General features: G+C 39.0%; 1 pseudogene across 1 annotated transcript; it reads left to right on the top strand.

The window, feature by feature from the left end:
- Window positions 1-3,200: 3,200 nt before the first annotated feature.
- On the top strand, window positions 3,201-4,422 carry LOC107136987 (annotated as a pseudogene). Its single transcript, XR_001502783.2, has one exon. The product of XR_001502783.2 is annotated as a 28S ribosomal protein S9, mitochondrial-like (transcript).
- Window positions 4,423-16,382: the final 11,960 nt, after the last annotated feature.

Here is a 16,382-nt window from a genome sequence, read left to right as displayed (position 1 = left end):
TAAGCTTGAAATAATGATTGTATGACACTAACCTTATTACAAAGTCCAACTTTTCCAATGTCATAGCTTATCATCTAAGGATATCCCTGCCTTGTTAACTCTGAGTCATCTCATTTGAAGAGTGAAAAGTTGATAAATGTGGCAATATAGCTATATGTAAACAATCTAGTTCAATGTCATCTAGTAGGTGTTCATTAACTCAGCTACAGTAGATTCTCATTATTTGTGGATTCCATATTTGTAAATTTGCTTACTCACTAAAACCCACACTCAGCACTTTTATTGCTATTCATGGACATGTACAGAGCAGCGAAAAATTTAAGTCATCTGTCACACATAGTCCCAGCTGAGGTCAAACACTCTGTCTTCTTGTTTCAGCTTTCATAGGTAAATTATCTTTTTTTGTGGCCTATGTGATACCATGTTTTTCATATTTCTGTGAGGTTTTTTGGTGATGTGGCTATTTAAAAGGTCTCCTAGGTTTATTTTGTTATAGGGGAGAGAGACCCATAAACAGATGCAATATCATAAAGTACTATCTAGTGTCCTAATGCAAGGAAAACCTTAATAGAAAATATGTGCCTTATTGAGGCATGAGTTATGGAGCTATTGACCATGGGCTCAATGTCATTCAATCAACAATACATATTAAATAAGGAAGGACACACACATTAATATTCTTGTGTTCTGATTGAAGATCAAAGCCTCACAGGAATATAACCTTGTATATTCCCTATAAGCAATGGTTTTCTGTTTGCTAATGAGTATTTCCTGTTACTTCATAGAACTGCCATAAATAGTAATAATCTACTGCATTTATTATTGCAGTGGTTCAAGAAAGTCAAACTATGTAGTTTCCACCTCAACTCAACCTATTAAGTTTATCTCAGATCCCACCCTTTTTTCTCCTATTATCAAAGTGGCATCTCTTCATGGTCCTCATTCCATGTAATGTCTCTTCTATTCTTGAGACTATCTTGACTAGGGCAGGAAGTTAATAATTTCTGCCTTGGGCCTACCATTAAGTTTGACATGAAGTCAGATCTGGAGGTCTGCCATAGCGATGAAGCTCTCAACTTAAACTCTCATATCTACATCATGGTCTGTCATCCTGGGATATTGTGTCCAAGGATGAACCCTGAGTGTCCACATCCTGAATCTCATTACCTCAGCATTTGCTACAACTGAGCACCCACCTTGTGAATGACAGCTATCAACCCAGCCAGGTTTATTTTGTTATAGGGGAGAGAGACCCATAAATAGATGCAATATCATATGGTCAGATGATACTGGAGGAGTATGTATGAGAAATGTTAAATTCAGCAAGACACCATTTGAGAAAAGTTGGTATTTGAATCTAGTCTTGAAAAATAAGGTGTTAGCTATGTAAAGAAGAGGGTGAAGAGTATACAAAGATGGTGCAGAAAAATGGAACCACAAAGGCATGGAAGCACAAAACAGCATGGAATATTCTGGATATCACAAACATATGAGTCATTCTGGATATAAAATGTAAGGACAAGAGAGATAGGAGATGAGAATGACCAGAGAGGAGACCTATCATATCACAATCCCCATCATTTCAGTGGTAGGAAGACAATGAAGCAGAGAAATTCAAGATGAATGGTTGGATTTGAATTATACAAAGACCATTCTGGTGTTTATCTAGAGAATGGGCTTGAGGAGTGCCAAACTGGATGCAGAGAGACTCTTTTTAAGCTTCAGACATCTGCATTCAACCCAACAGGCGAAATGTTCCAGATAGACAGAATTAAAAGAAAGAACATTTCACTATCTCAGCCCAGAAATAATATGTAAATTTCCATTCACATTTGATTGGCCCAAACCAGTCATATAGCTCCTCTAAACTGGGAGTGAAACAGGAAGTATAGACTCTCATATGCCTAGGAATAAAAGAATTGGATATTGGTAAGCACTGATGATGTTAAATGTCAACCACAGCCCAAAGTCATGGTGCAATAGTTATGAGGTGACGACCACAGTGATATATGCACATAGCAGATGGAGAGGGGAAAGGAGATTATGGCTAAACCTCAAGTTTCTGGCTGGGGTGCTAGTCACCAAAACACACAAGGCCGGAAAAGTAGAAGACTTGAGGGGAAAATGATGGATTTAGAAAGATGAAAGATCCCAAGGTAAGCATTATATTGAGGAGTCAACAGGAAAGGTAAGTAGATGGAGTGAAGGGTGGTTGTTGGGCAAAGCTGAAGGCAGTTTTAGTCTTTGAATGATTTAGAAGGAACAACACCAAGTCATGCCCATGAGTAAGAGACATAGCATACTTCTCATAGGAGAAGGTGTTTGGGAAAGAAATGTAGGCAGATGTTCAAGGCTACTCTCAGCATCAGATACACACTTGCATGACACTATATTTTGAATGTGTTGTTGAATACCTGAGACTTTTCAGAATCTTAACTAAGATAGAGATGGTGCTCCATCTTTTTATTCATCCTGCCTCTCCTGTGGTTGAATCCTGCTCCATAAACAAGCCTTCTTGTATCTGGAGCCTGGCCAGACATAAACAACCTTCATTCACCTCTTACCTCCTATCTGATCAAGCCTTGCAACATCTGCTGACTGGCACAAGCAAAGTCCATACCATTAGAGAGAAAGCCATGTCCTTTAGACTCTGCCTTGGTCTCTTGCCCCAGATCTAAACTCTTATGCAGAAAAGTTCCCCCTTAGCCCCACCCTGAGTCCTATGTACAAGTCTTTACCTGGTAGCTTCCCTATCAAGCCAGGGAGTGATGGTTGCAACTTGCCTCAGACTGGGGCACATCCATGCCCTTAGGAATTTGAGGTCAATAAAAGCAATAGTTTTACATTTTTCTCAAGAAAATATGTGTTCTCACTAACAGTAAAGGATAAAATTTCTCTGAGATTCATGGAGTGTAAGGTAGATGGCCTTATACAGGAATCTGCCTGGAAGCATTCAGGAAATCAGTGGAGAGATAAATTTGCTTCTAGCTGACATCCAGAATTCAAGGCTGATATTATAGAAAAGAAAGCGTTGTCAAGAAGCTTATGAAGATTTTAGGAAATAGGTCAGAGCTGCATCCTCATCAAGGAAGCCGAAAATCCAAGATTAAGTCTTTAGAACAACCTAACAGATCCCATCTAATTGTAGAAATCAAGATTCATGGTCTAGAGCCCTCCTGCCGGGGTCTCCTACAGGCAACATGACAGCTTCCTGCATGTCCTGCGGTGGGACGCTTTCCTACCGCCTCTTTCTCGTGGGTAGGGTTAGCCTCACCCGGAGGTAAGGACTTTGGCAAAGGCCGGTTTACAGACAGGTGCCGGATCCCAAATATTAAGGTCAATACATACCACAGTTGTAACGACAAAGAAAAATGTTCCAGCCTCAAGACGTGAAACATACACAGAAGATTTTATTAAAAAGCAGATTGAAGAGTTCAACATAGGAAAGAGACACTTGGCCAACATGATGGGAGAAGATCCAGAAACTTTTACGCAAGAGGATATTGACAGAGCTATTGTCTACCTATTTCCAAGTGGTTTGTTTGAGAAGCGAGCCAGGCCAATAATGAAGCATCCTGAACAGATTTTTCCAAAGCAAAGAGCAATCCAATGGGGAGAAGATGGTCGTCCATCTCATTTTCTCTTCTATACTGGCAAACAGTCATATTATTCGTTAATGCATGAAGTATACGGAAAGCTACTCCAGATAGAAAAACATCAAAATCAGTTGCGAGCCAAAGATCTGGCAGAAAAAAAAGGAAACGAAAGATCTGATTGGCAGCAGATGGCTGATTAAGGAGGAACTCCAAGAAATGTTAGTGGAAAAACTGTCAGATCATGATTATATGCAGTTCATTCAGCTCCTAGAAAAGTTATTGACATTGCAGTGTGATCCTGCTGAAGAAGAATCTGTGCAGAAGTTTCGCAGAAGGGTAGCTATTCAATTAAAAAAAAAAAACAAAACAGCTGATTTAACCTGTGTAGTATGACGAGCAAAGAAGGGCAAGTGAAGGTAGAAGAAAGAGTGCAAAAGCAGAAGCACTTGTTTAGGAACATGGAAGTGGAAGATTAACAGCGAATGGAGCCGATTACCTGCTGTACTTTCCAATCACACAGGACAGAGAACAGTTGATGTTCCCTTTTCACTTCCTCGACCGCCTTGGAAAACACAACGTGACCTGCACAGTCTCAGGGGGCGGGAGGTCAGCGCAGGCAGGAGCAATACGCTTGGCAATGGCAAAAGCCCTGTGCAGCTTCGTCACAGAGGATGAGGTCGAGTGGATGAGACAAGCTGGACTACTTACTGCGGATCCACGTGTCACAGAGCGGAAGAAGCCAGGCCAAGAGGGAGCCCGCACGAAGCTTACCTGGACTAAGTGCTGAAGGCTGGGGAAGGGGCGGGAGGGCTGAACACGGGCCTGGTGTAGGGGGAGCACGCTCGTCTGCATCTGCCAGCCAACGTGAGGGCAGCACTGGCAGAGATTTCTTTGAATTGTGAGATGATTTTTTTTTTAAGCTGCTTTGTAAAGTTTACGATTAATAAATAAGTTTTAAAAAAAGATGCATGGTCTACAAAGTGGAAAAGCACTATGGTTTCAGGAGTATTAAGTGTCAGAGTCACACTGCAAAGCAAGGTTCCAGGAATTCTGATCTGAACAAGGCGAGGGCTAAGATGGATGAAGAACTGCCTGCCCAACCTTGCCTTAGGGAGGCTGGCAAGGAGAACCCTGTTAGAGGCTGAGACATGGCAGGCCTTTTCCAACTGGGGTAAGACTTTGAGACTTGGGTGTTGGAAATCAGGTGCGCAGCTTGGCTGCTCCAGAGAGCCTGCAAGTTCTACCCTATCTGACAGAAACCCCGAAGCCTTTGAACCTCTCTGACTTCTGACAACAGCTTCTTCCAAGCTCCCATTAGTACCTGGGTAAGAGCAGCTAGTCTATTCAATAAAGCAGCCTGCTCCATGACTAGAAGCTCACTGCAAAAACTACAAATAGGAACAGGATATTAACATAGAGCTAAGGGGAAATCCTGTTATAACTGCCAAAGCTGAGTTTCTGTTACTTGTTCTAGAGATTGAACATTTTAACAAACCATCCCTAGTGTGTTCAAATGCACACCGTTGCTTAATGTAATTAAAAAGAAGTACCAAATAGGAAAACTCATACTGTAACACTTGGAATAAATATAGGGTATTGAGACTGTTTAAAAGCTAGTCGTAAACCTCTTTTTATTAAAAAAAAAAATCTATTCATATAAAAAATAGGCTTTGTAGCCCAAATTTATGAGAGGTACTCTGCTGTGTTTCATATACATATTCCATTCAATTAGCCCATAACCATAAGAAGTAAGCAGTGTTATTATTTCTTCTTTACAGATGGGAAATCCCAAGTTCAAAGAGCTAACCCAGGTCATGTAGCTTACCATTAATTGGCAGAGCCTGTGTTCAAACCCACACTTGTGTCAATTTCAAATAATATACTTCGAATTGGTTAACTTTCAGTTACTGTAACAAAACATCTGAGATAATCCACTTAAAAAGAGGAAAGGTTTATTTTGGCAGACAGTTTGGAGATTTCAGTTCAGGTCAATTGGCCCTGTCACTTTGGGGCCTATGACAGGGTTGCACATCATGACAAGAGCATTTGGTAGAAGAAGACACCTCATGGCAGCCAGGAAGTGAAAGAGAAAGAGGAAGAGACCAATATGCATAACCCCCTTCGAGGGTACCTGCCCAGAGACCTAAGGCCTCCCCCTAGCCAGTTCTGGTGGCCTATGTGGCTCTGAAGGCTGAAGCAGAAGGATCATGAGTTCAAAGCCAGCCTCAGCAACTTAGCAAGGCCTAAGCAGCTCAGTGAGACCCTGTCTCTAAATAAAAAAACAAAAAAAGGGCTGGGGATGCGGCTCATTGGTTAAATAACCCCGGGTTCAAACCAAGAACAACAAAAAAAGATCTCTCACTAGATCTCCCTATCTCTTAAAGGTTCCATCACTTTCCAGTAGTGCCAAACTGAGAACCAAGCCTTTAACACATTAGCTTTTGGGGGACACTTAAGACCTAAGCTTGCACTCCTGAAGTATCAGCCATGTAGCAAGACTGTGCTTCTCCACCAAAGGCTGAAAATATTGCTGAGTCTTTGTTTCAAATGTTCCCTGAGCTGTCTTTTCACTAACTGGCTGCAGAGGTCAGTTGGGTATCTTTAGTCCTAGCCTTTGCTGGGGATGAGCAGCCTCTGGGGGGATGTTGAGGTGGGCCTGATTATAGAAGTGGGCTTCCTCCCTTGCCACAGGCCCACATCCGCCAAACTCTGGCTGTTTCAAAATGCTGGGCCTTATCTAGCAACCCTTGCATTCCTGCCAAGAGCCCCAAGCAGGACACATTCCTGACTGGGTGGAGGGAAGAATTCCTAGCATTCTTCAGCTATGGTCCTCCAGGAGCTTCTAAACTCGAGTGGGATGGGAAAGAAAAAAATAATATGAAATAAAACAAAAACCCTTCATTTCTAATGTTTGGAATTCATTTGAATTAAGTCCTACTCTCCAAGCCATGGAAAGGGAGTGGTAAAGAAAAAGAAAGAAAGAAAGAAAGAAAGAGAGAGAGAGAGAGAGAGAGAGAAAGAAAGAAAGAAAGAAAGAAAGAAAGAAAGAAAGAAAGAAAGAAAGAAAGAAAGAAAGAAAGGGATTCAGGACCATGGAGAAATGTACTTAATGAAATCGGACATTCACAACTCTCTCTCAATAGTCTCCCGAGTCTATGCAGTCTTTGCATTTGACCTTCATGGTTGACAGTTAGGATTAGTTGTCATTCTTATACATCATAGCATTTGTAATATCAGTTATAGTTAATACGTAGAATAGTCCAGATGTTTGCCTGGCATGAACATTACCTTTAACAGTAGCACATGTATTACTTTAATAAATGGATTTATGTTTTACAATGCTTCGTCATTTATATTACTTGATCTTCATTTAAAAAATGAAACCTAGGAGTTGGTATTATTTCCATTTCATCAAGCAGAAATCTGAGCTGAGAAGTGCAGTTAACTTGCCTAACTTGCCTAACAGCTGGCAAGGCAGAGATGGTCTGCCACCAGGTCTTCTGACTCTCCTCCAGCATGTCTCATTCAAGTTCTCCCATTGTGGCATCACAGATGCTACAGGGTGGCCACCAGGAGTCTGCCCAGTTAGAGGATAATATCTGATTCTCCCTCCCAGAGAGAGAATCCAGTGAGAGACTGGGGATTTGGAGGGGCAGGCAAGGTAGCATTGGGTTGCTGGTTAGGGAACAAGTTTCAGGAAGTGTAAGACAGGAAATGTGATCCTCCAACTGGAGAAGCTGAACCAAAAAGCCAAGCCTCCATCTAACCAGTGATTTTTCAAGGTTTGGATCATAGCCAACAGGTAGGCCACAAGTTTCTTCCTGATGTTCCGCAAACTGATCCCCAAATAGGTCTTTTCCTTGGATCTTACTAGCAAATGGTTTATAATGCCCTAGGTTTTTATAATTTGTGTGCATGCCTCTAAAGCCTACTTACTAATAGCCACTGAGTTAAGAATTCATAGTATTTGACATTCATAAATAAAAATTTAGTAAATAACTAGAGTTTAATTAGGACTTAACTGAATATTCTCCTGGCTGGGTAGGCATTGGCAGTATTTGTAAAGTTCCCACGGTAAACCTTTATAGATAGATTAATTGAAATATCCTTAGTTTGGGGAAGGTTGATTTGTTATTGCATCAACATATATTGAGTGATTGTATCTTTTAATGATTTCTATTTCCGTTTTTTTTAATTGTAAATTACACTTTCGTTTACCTCCATCATTTTGTTTGAGGTAGATTGTTAGTTTAACCTTATAGTAGGATAGTAATGCCTCCACCATATAAATTAACATGATGTATAACTTATAATTTTTCTATGACAACACCTTAAAACAAGTTTGAATTAAAAGCAGATATTCATATAATGCTCACCAAATGTTTTGCACAGCAATAGTTGATTACTATTACGGGATTCTTTGAAAAACAGGAATGGCTAGAGGAGGTGAATCTTCCCCACCCAGGTGGGACTCCGTCAAAAAAGGTTGCAAATCACTGGGCAGAGAGAAAGAACTTGGTTGATTTTAGTGGGCTGGAGAGAACTAGATAAACCAGAAAGAGTGAACATTTGAAGTAAGCCTGGGAGGCAGAAACTGGAGAGAGTTCTCTTGCTGAAGAAGTGATACCTACAGTGTCTTTACAGATAACTGTGGCCTCTGGCAGGGATAGGGAAAAGAAGGGGAAGTGCAATTTGCCTCTACATAATAGCTTTTAGCCATCGATTTTAAAGTACCCATATGTGCAAATCATGGCCATGGCCCACGAGGAACTTCAGAAAGTTCTGGGATGTTGATTTTTCATGGATATACTGAAGGTAGCCATTTCCTGATCTCAATCAGACAGAATGGCTGAGTGTCCTAAGAATATTGAGAAGGTATTAGTCTTTGAAACTTGGGAGAGTTCGATAATGTGCTTACATGTCTGGTAAAATCAGAACATGGTTGTGTGTGTGTGGTAGCAGGGGAAGCCTAGGTACAAAATGAGGTCTTTCTTCTGTTTCTTGAAATGCCACCAATAAAAACCTCCCCATGCCGAAAAAGGTGGGGGCACCTCAAAGGGAAGAACCTATGGAGAGGTGTCTTCTTACCCTGAGAATCTTTGAATTCAGGCAGGAGGAAATCATTGGTTATTATTAAAAATGGAAAGTTCCTTAAATTAAGCAGTTCAAAATAAAACAACCCTTTTCAAAAAGCAATGTTATAAATCTATCCTGGACTATAACTTCGTGAATACTTTATTATAGACTTTCTCCCATGGTTAATCACTGTATGTGTCCCATTTCATAAAGTGATAATTGCCTTAAAATAAACCTTAGAGAAGAGTAAAATATCACTGTAGATACAGATATAAGATAATATTTAGTTTGGCTGTTAAAAGTTATACATTTGGTTTCTTGTTTAGTGATTGTAGGGAAAGATATTGTTCTATTAACAAACATTTTGCTGAGTTGCCATATTCCTTTCAGAATTCACATTTCAAAAATGATCAATGTTTTTACCTTATTCACTCTGAGTGACTATTTATTTGGCATAAATGAAACTGAAGGCTAGCTCATGTCTCTAACACACCAGCCAGGATCCCACAGGACTGTGTCGTTGGGAAATTCTCACATGGGTATTGTCAGATTGTATGAGATTAATTATTTTTGTTTTCTAGTGGTTTATCAATCCACAAAAGACAAAGCCATTGTTTTGCTGGAAAAGTAGACAGAAACCACATCACTTTAAAATATATAAAACAGGTTCCCTCTACCTATAGTCAATGAAAATTAAAATTCCCAAGGCTATGGCCAAGTTCTATAACTTGTTCCCTTAAATTATGGACAGACAAGCCTACAAAACCATCATTTTTCTCAGCTCTTAACATGAGTATAAAGGCGTAAAGATATAAAATTCAGAAGTCTTTGAAGGATAAAGCAAAAATAACAGATAAATATAGCTTTTTAAAGATCCAGATGAAATAAGAAGGGAGAAATATAGTAAAACTAATAATAATCACTCCCATCTTTTTTCCCCAAGGCAGGTAAGGTGTGTTGTTTTGTTTCTTCTTTTGATTGAAACCTGGGGCTAGCATTAGAGAACAACTATCACTTTAGAATTTAAACCTGCATTCACATACATTAGCTTACCGAGTTCCAAAATAAACCATTATTATCTGACTCATTTTTTTTTTTCAGGATCTAGTCTTTATTTTTAAAAATATCATAAACATAATACATAGTCGTGAGATTAATTCAAAAACAGGTTTTTAAAAATAAAAATTACTTAACTTGATTTCAAGGTTAAATCCCAGTGCATCCATTACATTTGTGTTACCCTTTGTATATTTAGCTCTCTACATTTTAATTGTATGTTCATTTGCTAAAAACAATGATCTTATTCTATTTGTCCTTTTTTGGAACCTATTTTTTAACTCAAAAGAAAGTTTCCATTCCCAATAACTCATTATTTTGAATTGTACTTTTTGATTTGTCGAAACCATATTAGACTCATTTCATAACAGAAAATACTGAGCCCCAGAGAGGCTAACTGACTCAGTCAAGGCAGCTCAGCTACTTAGATACAGCCTGGACTCTAAGTTCTGTCTTCTGACCCCAAAGCCTATACTTTCATTTTATCAGCATACTCCAAAAGCAATGGTGTCCCTTTATCAAGATTTGACTCCCTGTAACAATTCAGACTGGCTTACTTGACGTAATGGAAAATTGATTTAACAATAACATCAATATCACATGTTTCAGTCAGTTTAAGAATCCAGAATCCTCTTGGCTGGTTCTTCTGTTTTTATAACCCAAGTAAATGTGAAAAGGTTGACTATATATACCAAAACCTCCCCCAGAAGTCAACCTGACATTAACCTGAAACCTGGTCACGAGGTTTTTGGGTTTTGTTTGTTTTAAAATCCCCTGCAAATTCTACTTTGCTGGTACCTGTCCCTAATGAATTTTACACTTTTGTCATTCATTTAATAGTCAATTTATTTTAGTATTCACATTTTTCTCTGGGTTATTTATGTTTTCCTTTTTTTTAAATCCCCTTTCCCCCAGTTGGCTCTCTTAACATTCCTATTTCTGTCCTAGGGTCTTAGTAAGTTATAGTACCTAAGACAACAATAGTTATAGTACTATTGAAAAAAAAATTTGTAAGTTTCTCAATAGCAATGGAAGACTAAGGCAGAGATTGTTGGTACTGAGTCTAAAAGCTGAATTGACAAAAACGTATTTAGTAAATAAAATGGTGTTAGCTATTGTATACACAAGGATTTGAATAAACATAATAATGTGATTTCAATATTAAAATCCCAATCCATCCCCAACAAAGTGTGTTCTGCCAAGTGTCCAGAGGCTGGGAACAAAACCACAGCTCAGCTCTGTCTTTGGCTATATTTTAGACTTCAGACTCAAGGAGAGAGGGGTGGGGTGAGAGAGAATATGAATGAGAATCATGCTTTATTTGTGCATTTCAACCTCCAATTAAACAAATGAACAAACAAAATTACCTTTTCCACTGTCCTCCTCCAAATTCAGGTAAAAGAACTTGAGGAAACTATTCTCCCCAAATCTTGAGAGATTGTTCTTCTTTATGATTTTTTTTTTAAATCAACCTAAGAAGTATACTTAACAGGAGCAATCTTCCAGCCTTTTATCTTCTTTCTGAACTCTTTCACTGGGTTAAGGAGATTTCACCAGATGGGCAAGGAAAGTTCTAATTCTAGATGAAAATCTACTCCAATAGAAAGACTGCCCAGCTGGGTGCAGTGGTTCATACCTGTAATCCCAGTGACTGGGAGGCTAAGGCAGTCAGAGGCCAGCCCAGCAACTTTGTGAGACCCTCAATAATTTTGTGAGACCCTGTCTCAGAATTTTTTTAAAAAAAGGAGTGGGGATACAGCTCAGTGGTAAAGTGCCCCAGGTTCAATCCCCCCAGTACAATTAATCAATAAAATTGTACTCAGTACAATGTGTTGTCCATCTGGAGGCGAGTTCTTCCCCTCTCCCCTCTGGAGGAAACTATACCCCTCACACTGCTCCACACTCCCTCTTTCCTATAATTATTGAATCTGAAAATAAGTGAATGATACTAGAAGCAAAGGAGAAAGGGAATGAGGGTCCAACAGATTGCAGGTTTCACTTTCCTTCTCCATCATTATTTACTCTTAGCATATGACTTAAAACTAACCTTGCCCTTTCTTGCAATGTTTGGTAAATTGAATTTTTGATCCAAGAAGAAGAGGAAGTGGGCACTTAAAAATTATCATTGTTTTCAACATTGTCATTGTGTTTGCTGGTTTCATAATTATTTTTGCATAAAACAGCAGTGAGGAAATGAAGACTAGAGATCTTGTGAGAAGATCACTGGACTTCAGTTGTCAGAGATCTGAGTTCTTCCAGGTGTGAGCCACCAGGTAGCAGCAAAATGTGGCAACTCCTAAACCTGAACCCTTTCAGAGAGCTGCTCATGTGGTAATGCTGTCTAGGGGGAATGCAAAGTTAGTTAGTGACAAAGGGCAGTGGGTAATAAAGAACAATGAAATTATGGCATTACTGGTAAATGGATGGAACTGAAGAACATCATGCTAAGTGAAATAAACCAGATTCAGAAAGTTAAGGACTGAATGTTGTCTCTCATATAAACTAGAGAGACAAGGGTGGGGTGGGGGGGAATTAGAAAACATGGGGGGTGGTGGTGAGAATCTCATGAAAACAGAAGGGAGACAAATAGAGTAGAGGAAGGGGATTAAGAGGGGTAAAAGAAGGAGGGAAGTAGATGGGGAAGTACTAGAGGATGAAATCTATAAAATTATGCTATGTCCATTTACAAATATGCCACAATGCATATGCATATATATAGTGATAATGCAGTAATTAAAATGAAAATACTAATAATGAGAATAGAAGGGAGATCAGTACAGCCAGTGGATTAAAGGGAGGGAGAAGGGGAAGAAAGGAGATCAAACAAATTACGTTTTGTGTATGTATGAATATGGCATAATGATCCCACAAATATGTGTAATTATGTACCAATAAAACTACATTTAGAAAATAAAAGTGAATAAATAAATATATTTTCATGTTTTAAAAAATGGCAGAAGTGGGCTGGGGTTGTGGCTCAGTGGTAAAGTGCTCGCCTAGCATGAGTGAGACCCTGGGTTCAATCCTCAGCAGCATATATAAATAAATAAAATAAAGGTACTGTGTCAACTACAACTAAAAAATAAATATAAAAAATGGCAGAAGCTATAGAGAAAATATAACAGGAGTCTGAAAGTCAAGAGTCATTGGATTCAAGATCCACCTTTACCATTAACTAGTTATAACCTAACCTTAGGTAATCATTGCATTCATCTGCAAAGTGGAGAAAATAACACATTTCTCTGCTTTTCTCCCATGGTGGTAGTGAATATCAAGATGATATATATATAAAAATACCATGTAAAGTACACAAAAATCAAATACACATAAGATAGCATGACTGAAGTAAAAAGGCAGCTGTCTCAGGGATTGCTATCAGAGAGCTATCCTAAAAGCATGATTCTATGCTATTGACAGGTTTGATCATTTGAAGACTATCAAGTTTATTTTTGAAAATCTGACTTTGCCAGAAATGTTAGCAGCTCATTTATAGCCAACCATATTGTACTTGGAAGGCTAGGACTATCACAGGCGTGCAATATTGAAAAGATGCCTTTTTACATTAACTTTTCACCTGGAAGGAAATACCCAACTTCTGCTTGAAGAGTAGTGACACATGAAGGGAGATTGTATCATATTATGAGGGGGAATTAGAGGGCAGGAAATTAGGTGTGCCATCTCAGAGAAGGATGAGGAAGTAGTGAAACACCTGAGTGTATTTATCCCTGAGAAATAAAAGTGATGGGAAGAACACAAATGCTGTCATAAAATATTGAGAAGGCCATTACAGAGGAAATGAATAAATACTCTGTTTTCGAAGGCAGGTCACTGGGCACAATATGTTGTTGGATTGAATGATCTCTAAGTTTCCTTTAATAAAATTTGGATGCTCTAAAGTTACAGGGAGAAGAGGCTATGGCTCATCATAAGGGAATACTTTCCATAAATAAGAGTTCTCCTTCAATGGGCAGAGATCCCAGTCCCTGAAGATAGGCTGACATTCAGAAGGAGGTTGGATTGCTGTTTAGGAAGGATGTGTATGGCACACCTGCATTCTGAGTAAAATCAAATTAAACTCCATTACAGTGGAGGCCCCTCCAATTCTAGGACAGCTTGATTCTTTAGCAGAATGTGCCATTAGAAAGTGCTAAATAAGAGGTCTGTGTGCCCTTATTTAGCATATACCTATAGGTGGTGATTGTTGGCATTCTTCTCCCTTGTTTGCACATTGTTAAGAAAGAGCTTTTATAGTGCCTTAAGATTAATACCTTTATTTCCCATTTTATTTAATGTAGTGGCGTTGTTTTCGTTATTCATTGTTACCATCTGTGAGCAGTTGTTTTTACAGCAGTTACAAAATCAAAGTCACATACTGGCTTGCAGCAAGAAAATCCTCTATTCAAGCCCAGAAAGAGAATGCCACTGGATTCCATTTTGTAAATAGCATATGATAAACTGATTGGCAAAACCTAGAAATAAATCAAGATCATCTTAATGTTTAGGAAACAGGTAGAAGATATCACCAATATCAAACTCTTAACTAGCTCACAACAATTCACCATGTTTTCTGAACTTTGGGGCACCTAGTCTATGTGATTAGAGAATAAAATGTTACTAAATTTTTGGAAACAATTTCACCATCAGTTAACCATAACTTGTCCAAGTAGAGAAGATTAGCAATAGCAAATTCACTGACCATCCTATTCATTGAAGTTCATCCCAACACAATTATGAGGAGGCTAAAAATAAATTGAATAAATATGAAAAACCAAACAAAAAGAAAACCAAAATAACCCTGTTGTGCACCAAGCAAGAAGTAGAGGAGAGAAAAAAAATGAATGCATTGGGATGTTTTTAGTAGCAAATATCAGAAAAATCAGCTCAAAATGGCCTAAGCAAAGGGAATTTATTGGCTTACCCACCTGAAAAGTTCATATTTGGTTGACTCCAAGGATGCAGGTGGTATCAAGACAACACTCCTATTCCCCTAATCCCATTTTATCCCCCTTAATCTTTTTCTGTTTTTGCTTGACTTTATTCTCAGGCGATTGCTTTCATCTGGTTACCCCTAGAAGCTCCGGGTTTACATTCTCCCAACTTCAAGTCAAATAGAGACAGTATCTCCTTCCCAGCAATTTCAGCATGAGTCCCTGAATTGAGTCTCATCCACTTAGCTTGGGTCATGTGCATTTCTTTTCATTAATGGTAGAGGTCTTGGTAGGATTGGCACCTACACTGCTAAGAAACTGGAAAAACCAGGGAAGGAGTAGGTAGACAAAAATGACAAATGTTCATTCAGAATACCTTCAAGAAATGTGGTGACATCATGGATAGTTGGAAAACTATAGTCCACGGCCCTGGGCAGCTGGAAGTCCAGTGTATGCTATTTTATGAACAGAGGCTTCAGGCCACCCATAGATGAAGATGTGTAGTTCTAAGAATGCCCAGCAATTCTGGGGTCTGGATAGTCTTTAGTCCAAGAATAAGTGTCAGGCACACCTGGCACAAGTCTGGTATTTTAGAATGACGTTATGAGTACAAGTGCACACATATTGGAGCTCAGTATCTAGTAGCATCATTTTAGGAAATGAAGAACCCTGTGAGAGTATATGGATGTGCACAGATGTTTAGATGCGTGCATTAGCAGCCTTGATGCTGTATCACACAACTTCTCAGAAGAGCAAATATGATGTCCTGAGAGTGCATCCATCAAGAAAGGGACAATAAGCATTAAAACCTGGAATAGATTCCTCTCAAGGTGAAGAGAAGTGGGAGGAGAGGCAGGTTGAATCACTCCTTGGCGAAAAGGAGAGGTGGTACAATGCTATTTGTGTTCTATTTTAAAGGTGGTTGTATGGATCTCGACAAAGTAAAGCTTCTTAGCTAAGTTGAAAATTTGATTTGTCAATGAAGGGAGGGAAAAACCACAGGGAAATGAGAAAGACTGGTAGGGCTTACATAATGAAGTATCAGAAATTGAATAACAAAATGTATTGTCTTACAGTTCTAGGGACCTGAAATAAGCCATTTCAGGAGCCATTGATTTGCTTTTAAGCACATAGAGCCTTAAGGCACTGACAATGAATCCACTGGGGCCGTCCCTTTTGCCTATTATTACCAAACTTTAGTCACAGTCAGGTGTGGATATTCTTTTAAAAAAGCATTTGTATTTTTTAATGCTGAAGAAAATATTAAAGCCCATCAATGGCTTAAAAGAAAAGCCATATTCTTCACTTCCAGTCTCCCTTTTTCATAAAATCCATCAGAAAAGGAAAGAGAGAGAGGGAGACAGAGAAGGAGGGAGTCTATATGTTAGTTTGCTAGGACTAACATAATGAACTACCTGAAACTAAGTGAATAACAAAATGTATTGTCTTACAGTTCTGGAGGTTAGAGTTCTAAAATCAAGGTAAGGTGTCAGCAATGTTGATTCCTTCTGAGGGCTATAAATCTGTTCCATGCCTCGTCCTCAGCTCCTGGTAGTTCAGTGCCAATCTTTGGTGTTGCTTGGCTTGTAGAAGCACTCCCCTGTTCTATGCCTTCATTTTCACGTGGTGCACTCCCCGTGTGGCTGTCTTTGTTCAAATTTCTCCTTTTTTATAAGGCTATCAGTCATACTAGACTAGGTCCCACCTAATGGCCTCAACTAATTAT

This window comes from Marmota marmota, unplaced genomic scaffold, assembly GCF_001458135.2.
Source record: "Marmota marmota marmota unplaced genomic scaffold, marMar, whole genome shotgun sequence".
NCBI classification, from domain to species: Eukaryota; Metazoa; Chordata; class Mammalia; order Rodentia; family Sciuridae; genus Marmota; species Marmota marmota.
This window is presented reverse-complemented; position numbering and strand designations above follow the sequence as displayed.